We start from the raw sequence: 11,133 nt of genomic DNA, 5'->3' as shown, positions 1-11,133 counted from the left end.
CATCTGCCACCCCAGACTCTGAATAAAAATAATTTATTCGTCTTTTATTTTCTTTTCTAGATTCTAAACTCTGCTTCATGTCCAAGTAGAATTACTTAGCTAAAGCAGAAATTCGTTCACTAGAGAACAGACAATCAACCTTCACTCGTTTCAGTCATTTCTTACACACAGTATTTGGCAATTGCTTCATTCTTTCACATGTATTCACATACTCACGTTCTCTTTTACAACAATACTTCATTCACAGAATAAAGTTCTCGATTTCTAGCACACGTGCTATAAACTCACTCGAGGTTGTGCTTTTTTGTTTATCTATAGGGTTTCACCATGCAACATACTTAAGCACGTCTTTTCCTTCATGCTTATTATTAATCAAACAACATCTCAGGCCGCAAGCTGATATTACTGAAAATATTAGGAATGCTTCTTACCTCAGTTTCATACGCGCTATTTTCCAGATCATGGAATTTTCGTGGCGAACATTACGACTCAGCGTCAAACGAGGGTAACGTATTACCCGTGGCGATCCGTAAATTCTGCGACAACAAGAAAATCCACGCGCGAGGAAATCACGCAGCACAATTCCACAACAAGAAAGTGTTCCCAGAAAAAGTTATGCGGTCACAAAGAATATTCTGACTTAACAAGGAAAACATACATGCTTGAACCTTTATCTCGTATCACCGGGCAAGTGTGCTAACCACTGCGCCACCATACATTCCTTAAGAGTTCCCAAAATACATAACCTCCATTCATGCACAATCGGGCACATGCTACATATCCGTGAGAACTTGTCTCCCTTATTATTTAGTATTATTAAAAGAGTATTTTTCCTTTAAACTTGATCAGGGTTTAAAAGAAAAAAAATGTTTTGCACGTTTATAAGTTTTAAACAAAAGTGGAGACATTCTTTTTTGATTTGCTTTAAACCAATTGTTCTTATTGTAAGTTTTAACCCCAAATGTATTTATTCTTTTTCCACTTTGTTGTTCGAGCTCTTTTGCATTTTAGCGCTATATGTGTACACCGTTTTACAAATTCTTTTTAAACATTAGCTTATAAAGTATGTTCGTTATTTAAGCTATATTTAAAAGGTAATTTAATTATTTCTGTGTGTTTAAACACACGGCAATTTCTTAAAAGTACCAAAATAGGTGGGGTTTTGCCAAAACCTTTAACCTGTAACCTTTACCCTTGTAGGTAGACTGATAGAAACAGCTGGCGTCTTTTAGACTGCTTGTAACACGTGGACGAAGCTTGTATTTTTGCATCGAGCTGCTTGGATGCCATTAAAGATTTCTACAAATTATTTTAGCGATCGTGATTGAGACGTTATGGATTCTATCGCTGTTGCTTTGATTTCATCTTTAAGTTTTTTTCAGCTCCGCTGGATTACCACGCAAACGGCAAGGTGAGTGCAATGCCTGCATGTCTTGTCTGCCTGCCGCAACTAATATACAATAACGCGCCGTTCTTTATAGCCTTCAATATTGTTTTCTAAAGGCTAGCGATGTAATTTATTGTAAATACGTGTTTCCCAACACGGCATTTACTTTTCTAGGTAGATTTTGGGCTTCGTACGGCCATTAATTAATCTGTGCTGCCCTGTGAGTGCCGTTTCATTTTACTGGACAGCCAGTCTCGTGCCATCAGTTTCAATCTTGTTGTATTCCATTTATTTTGTCCAATTTTAGTCCCACTTATGCGTTAAACTTAAAAGTCCAACCTTAAAGTTCACTCATACCGTAGGTAGCAGACGCTACCACGATTCGCCGACAGATGTCGGGCTTTCTTTCCAGCCTCATGCACTGTGCCGAGTTTGACAAGTCCGCCTCTTGTCTTTTGATGGGATAAATTAATCAGGCCAGGCATGTTAAGGCAGTTTTTAATTCTCGGCCGGGAGTCCATGACCGTGCGCAACCAATCCCGAAATATATATATCAAATATTATTACCGAGCCTCCCATTCATCAGTGTAAGCATATGTTTAATATATATATAAAATATTATAATTAATATATAATAATATAATTATTAATGTAGCCACAATCCTGCCGACTACGCCATTATGTTTCCTGCAGAGGCATTAGCTCTCTTGAAATGTGTTCTTTTAATATTGTGGCTTATTAAATAATTAAACAATATCATAATATACCAGAAAAGGTGATATCCCTCCCATAGTGATTACGGCGGTACAAGAATCACATGAGACAAAATATCTTTTAGCTTACATTTACTGACGTTTTACGCAGTTACAGATGGGAGGCATATGGACAGACTTTATCCAGGTGGGAATCTGGATCAACACAGTCAGCCATTTTTCCGTCCCTACGCTGGGAGGTTTTTCAACACACCTGGTGTCGCACAGCTCGAAGGGTCTGGCCACTGTCCAGACCTTTTATATGGTTCTTGCTTCATTTGCTGGTCTTCTCGTTTCCAAACAAGGGCTGAATTCCTCTCCCACAAAATACAGAAATATCATAGTGCTTACATGTCGATTCTCATTCTCCCAAGAAGGAAAGAAGGTTTGTGCTGATAGAGGACAGAAATACCTAACCTGTGTTTAAGCTGACTATACAAGCCTCCAGTTGTCTTTGGCTATCTAATCCAATGCTTGGTCAGCAATTCTAACTGCTGAGCCTCTGTGTGCCACAGTTAACATGCACATGTGAATAAAACTCATAACAGTACTGTCCAGATACAGTGACATAAAGAAACATGTAGTATTACACAAGGGTAACAGAGTGGTTAACACTGTTGTACACATTTCTAACATGTGCCTTGTAATGTGATCTGTATAATTACAATAATTTATTATTCAATGCAATTTAATTTTTTATTCAGCATTGCACCTGCTCAAAGGTTGATTCCATTCTTTTTTATTCCTAATTCCTAAATATAATTTTCCCCTCACTGCTGTTTCTTCCCTACCCATTTTAAGGTAGCTGGTGTGTCACATTAGCCAGGCCACATAATTAATCATACAGTTCCATGACCTGAAGTTTATGTACAGTACACAAGTGCAAACCGTACATCATATACAGAGTTCATCCAGTGTACTTCCATTTTAAATCTTGCTTCTTTGTTTAATGTACAAATTTATCCCAGAGTATCCAAATCAAGTCTGCTCTTTAGCTAAAGCAATTCAGTGACTAAGCTTTGGAATCACATCATTGTGACTCACTCAGCTTATTATTCAAGTGCACCACACTGACTCAATAAGAGATAGGCCCATTTGATTACAATCATCCAAGAGGGGTTGAGGTCACCCTCTTATGAAGGACCAGCTTGTTATTACTAAATCATTTGTGGCATGTAATGAAGAATTCTTTTAGGTTTCATCATTTGACATTCTCAATGAATTTTAATTGTAAATCCATCTATAAAAAGGATATTTTTGTGTTTCAAAACTGTAACAATATTTTAATTTCTACAGTAGGAACAACTGTCTAGGTGAGACCTGGCCTCTGTCTTAGTTTATTCTCTCACATGCAGTTTTTTCTTGGTGATACCCATGTTAATATTTTGCAGACCAATTAAAAGTGGACTGCGTAATATTATGTTATGGGCCATGGAGATATAAGAGAAGTGGGCTTTCATTCTCAGTTGTAACATTTCTGAACATTTCTATTCTATTCTGTTTTGTAGATTTTTCTTTGCTGTCTTCTGTTCTCTGCTTTCTTTGCTTATTTTTTTGGTTCCTGTGTAGGGTTTTTTGCTTTGCCAATGCTTGTCTATTTGTGTATTTGACTTCCTTTTAGTTTCTGGATACTACTTTTGGATTACAGATTTAATACATATAAATTGTTATTTAATTTAATCATGGCTCCTCAAGGCACAGTCAGATGGTAGCTTCTTAGGCAATTGCACCTCTGCAGCCTTCTCACAGAGCAGCCTCTGTGCCATAGTGAATAAGCTGTAAGGATTACATGTTGAATCAATGCCTCATTACACTTATCAGGTATGAACCAGAACAAAATGAGCAGCTGGAAACTAAAAATTGGCAACAAATAAATAACAATAAAATGTAATCCATTATTCAAAATGAGCATCCAAAATCTATCTGGAGCTCAAAAATACAATGAGTAAATAAATGATAGAAAAAAGAAAATCCATAAAAAAGGCCAAAATTGATCACAAAACTAAATAGGTAACAAAAATCCATCCATTATCCAACCCGCTAATTCCTAACTACAGGATCACGGGGGTCGGCTGGAGCCAATCCCAGCCAACACAGGGCACAAGGCAGGGAACAAACCCCGGGCAGGGCACCAGCCCACTGCAGGGTAACAAAAATAAACTAAAAAATATAAATAAAAGATAAATAGCATCTACAACATAGGCATTAGGTCAAAACATAAGAGAGCACTAGAAACAGGAGTAGCTACAGTAGGAGGTTTCACAAGGCAGAATGCTAAAGGAGGGAAGAAAAGACAAGTTCCCTATTTTTTTACTGTGCCCCTCCATTTATTTGACTGTAGACCAATTATCTTTGTTAAGCAACAGATTATGATGTCATGGCAAGGGATTAACTACATATGAGAGGAGAGGGTGGGTCTGAGCCTAAAGGATTTCTACGTCTAACTGCACTTTTCATCAGTGACACTGCTTTCTCTATAGATTCTTTGAAATCTGTGTATGTATGTTCTCAGTGTACTGCTTGGATAGTTTCTCCTGTCACAGTGATCAACAAAGTCAAGAACTTCAAATAATACTGGAAAATACTTTTTGAATTTTTGATACACTGAAATTTGGTGACTTGCCTGTTAATTTACTTCATGATGACTGAGATGAAGTGAGATGTGTTCTAAAAATCAGATTGTTTTACAGCTATCTGTATCATTAATTCATGCAGCTTCTTGTATTTATAGACATTAATATAGCATACCAAATACTAAAAAAAGAATCATTATTAAAATTTTATTTCTTTACTTAGCCATATCCAATATTCCTTTAGTAAAACTTTAGTTAAAGTGTGCAGTTGTTTGGAAAATATTCTGTCCTTAACTCCACCTTTTCTTCCCTTTTTATGTTCATTTGCATATTGTACAAACCTACTGCAGTTGCCATGACTGTCTGTCTCTCCATCTGTCTGCCCACATGAAATGATTGAATTCCAAGTGGATCGAGTTTGTTGAAATTTGGCACACTTATACTACAATTATTTTAAAATTCAAAATATCCCTTTGAAAAGCATTGGCAAATCTGCAAACACATCTATTTTAAAAAATGGGAAAAAAACTGTGCAACTTCAGTTACAGATTAGTTTGTTTTTTTCAAATTTACCTTAACTGAGGTCACTTCAACTCATAATTTGTATATTTTCCTCTTTTACTCTTCCGGCAGCCACTCTGATGCCAAAAACATCAGCAGCACAAGCCAGTATAATGCCAGGAGAGGCACACACTTGCAAGCTTCTGGTAAACCAGCTCACTTCTCCTACTGCTAGAAATAAATTAACTGGTGTACAAGAAAGAAAGCAAAAAATCACTTATTTAGAAATAAATATAAGAGGAAAGGAAGTATGTAAACATCAATCCATATACTATACCTACAATGAAAAATATGTACTCAGCATTAACATTACACTAAAAGCAACCACGTGACTCAGTAATATAATGATTCACTATTTTTCTGACACTCTCCATCATGATCTGAAGCAGTGTACCATTTTACCTTGAGATATTAATGTCTTTCAGAAATGTCATATTTAAGAAATTTGAACTACAATTAGCCACAGACCCTTCAGAACCATCCACTAACATGAGGAACTCATTCGATGCCACTTTTACATCACTTGAAGAAGAATCTTCTGTTTATGAAAACTATTTAACCACAACAAGCCCAATTGAGCTACATTTTTAACTACATGACATTGTAAAATACTGTTAACATGCATGGGTTTAATGTAGTCTACTAACGCATGTTTTGCTTTTTATTATCGCTGTTATTTTAAATATAGCTCTTTGATGAAGAGGTAACTAAAAAAATAAAAATGCTCTAACTTTCCAGTTAGTGAAATAAGTCCCCAGACACATTATAATGTTACATCATGCATACATTTTCTAAATTGTTTAACTTTCCCTTTTAACTTTATATCTGTGCGGCACGGTGGTGCAGTGGTAACACTGCTGCCTCACAGTAAGGAGACCTGGGTTCTCCCTGCGTGGAGTTTGCGTGTTCTCCCGTGTCTGCATGGGTTTCCTCCCACGGTCCAAAGACATGCAGGTTAGGTGCATTAGCGATCCTAAATTGTCCCTAGTGTGTGCTTGGTGTGTGTGCGTGTGCCCTGCCCAGGGTTTGTTCCTGCCTTGCGCCCTGTGTTTGCTGGGATTGGCTCCAGCAGACCCCCATGACCCTGTGTTAGGATGTAGCAGGTTGGATAATGACTGACTTTATATCCATACATTTTATGTTAATCACTTACCTTTCTTGGAATTAAAATTTGAGCTAAAGGGGATTTTTTAAATTATTCTCAGGTAAAATATTAGAACTGAGACTGCTTGATACCAAATTATGGTTTTCAAAGATTAATACATAATTTATTTTCCAGATATACTTACTCTAATATAGGAGGCCAGAGCCTGCTCAAGTTGGAACTAACTCTTCACAGACCATCACACTTGCTCATATATGCAGTATAGCTCAATAAAGCCAGTCTGAGTTGCCAGACAACCTTACCTGCATATGTCTTCGGAATGTGGGAGAAAACTAGAGTATTCCAAGAAAGCAGATTGACATGTTAAAAAAGCAAGCACATGTAATGTGCAATTGCTATTTAAAAAATTATTGGGACATTTATTCTGCTTATACACCAGTGGAGTTTGTTTATCCCTAGATCAAGAAAGGACGAAAGAATGCTTTTCAATGTAGAAGGAAGAGAATATTCAACTCTTATTCACAAACAAATGAACAAAAGCTATATTTTAAAATACAATTAAAGGCTGAGTCAACACTGTTCTTTTAGCAAAGGGTGTAACTATTACAAAATAAGTATCACTGTACCTTCTTCTAGGAAGTTTTGAAACCTAGAAACTTTCCTAAAGAAGCCACTTTTAATATTTGAGTTAAACAGACTTTATTTATTAGAAAGTGTAAAGTAATTAGCACTTAATAAATTCACAATAGGAATCATTTAATCATAATAATAATTTTAACAGTAACAGGAGAAAAAATCCAATAGTTAAATAACAGAAAATAAGTAATATTTTTATAATAAGTAACATCTTTCTCACTGCAAACTCTCTTTCATGACATGGGCATTCTACTTTCTTCCTTCAGTGAAATCAACTCTTCTGTTGAAAGAGAGAGGATGGGAGCATGTGCTGATAGCGTGTTGCTGCTCCCACCACACCACCTGGATATGCACCCGTGTGCAGCAGGTGACCTCAACACCATACTGGAACAGTGTGAGGGTTTTTATGGTGGCTGGAGTGCCAATCCTACCACCAACCCCTAAGTTTTCCTGTAAGTTGGAAGACTTGCTTACAGGGCTGGATGCAGATTAACATCATACCCAGGGTGAAGCAATTGCAGGTTAAGGGCCTTGCTCAAGGGCCCAACAGAGTTGAGCCACTTTTGGTATTTACAGGATTTGAACTATCAACCTTCTGATTGCTGGTGCAGATCCCTAGCCTAAGAGCCACCACTTTGCTCTACTTTCCTGCTGACTCTAGCTTATTAGGGTACAGAGAAAAAAAGGCACACAGTGATGAAAAAGCATGAAATGTCAACTTTAATCTCTAAATTTCCACTTTAATCATGTAGTTTATTTTGTCATTAAAGTAGAACATCATAAACTTCATCTTAAAATCGTTTAATTTACTGGTTTCTCAGTCCCATCATATCTAAAGTAGTACGTTAAATGCTTTGTTTTGTATTTGATCTTCTATGTGCTCTATGTGTGTGAATCACTACATGCTTTTGGGCTTTCTCTTCCTCCAACAGGACACAGAATCCATTACATTCGTGATATTACAGCTCTCTGAATAATTAAAATACTGAGATGTATACGTGATATAATTTCCATGATGATAGGAGTTAAAGCATGTTATTAAACATGGGAACACGGTTGTGCAGTGATTGTTCATGTCTCATGCAAGATGCTTGCTGCGCCGTGTGCTACCTTCGATGAAATACTTTATTGTAGCATTACTGTCTCTTTCAAATGTACTAACCTCCAATTCCTGTCCTTACTTTTCTTTCTCCAAATACCCAATCGCCACACAATCAGCTCTGTAATAGATGTTAAGTCTTCTGTAAGCTTAGAATGGCGATTCTTCAAAACGTTTAAGGAACATCGAAATATCTTCATAGTATGTGTTTAATTATTCTGTCCAGTGTTGCGTTAGCACCAGCAAGAATACAGCGCGAGGCAGGAACAATCTGTGAACGGAGTGCCAGCGGCTCGCTAGCACTGCGACACCATGTAGTTAAAGTTAAAGTTTTATCTGTATAATATAATAAACATATTTTGCTGCATTTAATCTTAAAAATGATATCGTCATCATATGTAAATACGCGCTTTATAAAGTGGCTCAGGTTGTGCAATATTATAACTTTAGTGCAAGTTTACAGTGAGGTGATCGTACTAATAAGTACAAACAGTTCTACAAGGAGCACTTGATGGACTGATTGAGTGCGTTTAGAGTTCTTGGGATGAAACTGTTTCTGAACTGTGAGGTCAGTACAGGAAAGTCTCTGAAGCGTTTGTCATATGAGAGCAGTTCAATAGACAGCATGGGTGAGGCAGTGTGTGCTTGATGCTGTATACCGATAATTCTCTTTCCAATCAGCTGCTGTAGAGCTGTGATTCACACTCAGATACAGTGATATAAATACTCCGAGTGGTGCAGTGAGAGTAATAAGGAAAAAGATGATCTGATGTGGGATCTGAGGTGCAGTGAGAGTAACAACATTAAAGCACTTATGGTATTTGGAATAGTTTGACCATTCTGTGGACCATTATATTGTTACAGGTTAATTACAATCAGATGCTTTAAACTAATAAACAATATGCGGTTAATTTCAGTGTATTTATAAAGCCACGTCAGGGATGTGGATCTAAAAAAGAAAGGATAACCACACAGGAACAGTAGCACTGCTTTGACGCTGGGTGCCGCCAGTCTGCAAAACCGAGCAGAGAACTTGTGTACAATAGGGTATTAGCTACCATGGAAATGTGCGTGGCTTTATGCCAAGTTTAGGTTTTATACATCATGATTTGAACATGGAAACGTTCTTACGCAACATTTTTGTGTATACCCACCATTTATACATGAGGCCCCAAGAAGGCTGTGGTAAGTGGACAAATACCTTTCCTTATCAGTAGGGGACACTGTTGCTAATGGTATGTTCATTTTCTCTAACACACTGAGCAATCACCCAGGAGAAGAGGCATGGCCCCACCTCCAAAGGGTAGCATTTGTCCCATCCTTTGAGAGCTGGGACCCATAAAGCCAGAAGTACGAAGCCAGGAGATCGTTGTTTGACCCCAGAGCAAGGAGTGATGGAGCTTTCAGCAGCTAAGAGTTGTTTAACTTGTGAAATTGTGTTGACATCACAGTTACCAGTTAAACAGAGTACTGCTAGCTTGTCACCCCAACCTTTGCACACCTGTGTGACAATTCACATTTTCTTTAATGATAATAAAGTCTTTATCACCTTGGATTTCTACATAGGGCGGCACGGTGGCGCAGTGGTAGCGCTGCTGCCTCGCAGTTAGGAGACCCGGGTTCGCTTCCCGGGTCCTCCCTGCGTGGAGTTTGCATGTTCTCTCTGTGTCTGCGTGGGTTTCCTCCGGGCGCTCCGGTTTCCTCCCACAATCCAAAGACATGCAGGTTAGGTGGATTGGCGATTCTAAATTGGCCCTAGTGTGTGCTGGGTGTGTTTGTGTGTGTCCTGCGGTGGGTTGGCACCCTGCCCAGGATTGGATCCTGCCTTGTGCCCTGTGTTCGCTGGGATTGGCTCCAGCAGACCCCCTGTGACCCTGTATTCAGATTCAGCGGGTTGGCAAATGGATGGATGGATGGATTTCTACATAATTGTGGCCTGACTGGGACTGAGGTCTTCTTAGGGTTGTATCCAATGCTGCATTTGATGCTGTTGAGAGAGCAATTGGCCCTAAGTAAACCTGAATTGGATAAAATACATTTTAGAATGTTGTTCCATTCTTATGCTTGATTATACAGTTAAGCAGTAGAATTTAATAGAAGCATTATTGTGTTTTCTGTGTGAAAAAAATGAACAATAGGTACCTTACCAAACTTTTATTTTAATCAAACTCATCTTTTCCATTCACAAAATAACTATTAGTAGCATTTTAACCAGAGGAGCATTATGCAACAAATGATCATCTGAGGACAATTTAACACATTGTCAGGCACGTGCACATAGGAGACGGTTGATGAACTCAAATTGTGTTATTTCTCAGTCAGACCAGGGGTTGCCGCTGTCATCTGATCCTTTCTCCTTTTGTCCCTCTGCAGACCAGCTGAAGAACATGCCTCCCAATGACATCACAATCGACTCACCCACTGAGGATGTCACTTCCAACTCTCTCTGATGATGTCAATTCTATTCCAGAACCCACCTACAAAAGATATAAGTTTCTGTTCTAGCCACTCTGATCCATCCTCTTCCTATTTTAGTCATATTTATAACTCAGTCTCACCCTGTTAACTCAGTTCCATTGGGAACTCAGTTCTGTATGGACATGCTTGATTTCTGATTTAAATTTTTTCAGTATAAGGGGTGGCCATTCCCAAACCTTTTTACTCCTTTTGCCTTTTCTTTTCACATTTATACTTTTGAACATGTGTCTATTGAGAAGAGCTGCAGTTTACATGGTCAAACACTGCCTCCCATGTGTTTCTTTTTCAATTCCTCCTGTATATGCTGTCTCAACACATCAATACTTGGATTTTGTAGGTGAGCAGTACAAACACGGTGACTCATATCTCATTCCTTAGTCCCTTTAACCTTCCCAAATAAATGAGCTTTTGCTTTGTTCAGATGAAGTAAAATTGATCAAGCAGAAAAAAATGATATTTTAAAAATGGTCATGTCTACATCACATACTTTAGAAGTATGTGTAATGTAAGGCAAATACAAAAGACCTGTGCAAGATGGAGAA

The 11,133-nt window shown here is 38.0% G+C and overlaps 1 long non-coding RNA gene across 1 annotated transcript; it reads left to right on the top strand.

The window, feature by feature from the left end:
• The first annotated feature begins 1,372 nt into the window (after window positions 1-1,372).
• On the top strand, window positions 1,373-10,770 carry LOC120514905. Its single transcript, XR_005630542.1, has 2 exons — window positions 1,373-1,411; window positions 10,487-10,770. It is a non-coding gene; the product is annotated as an uncharacterized LOC120514905 (long non-coding RNA).
• Window positions 10,771-11,133: the final 363 nt, after the last annotated feature.

The sequence above is a fragment of the Polypterus senegalus genome, chromosome 14 (genome assembly GCF_016835505.1).
Source record: "Polypterus senegalus isolate Bchr_013 chromosome 14, ASM1683550v1, whole genome shotgun sequence".
NCBI lineage: Eukaryota > Metazoa > Chordata > Cladistia > Polypteriformes > Polypteridae > Polypterus > Polypterus senegalus.
Note: the sequence above shows the minus strand (reverse complement) of the source record. Positions and strands in the feature narration are given on the sequence as shown.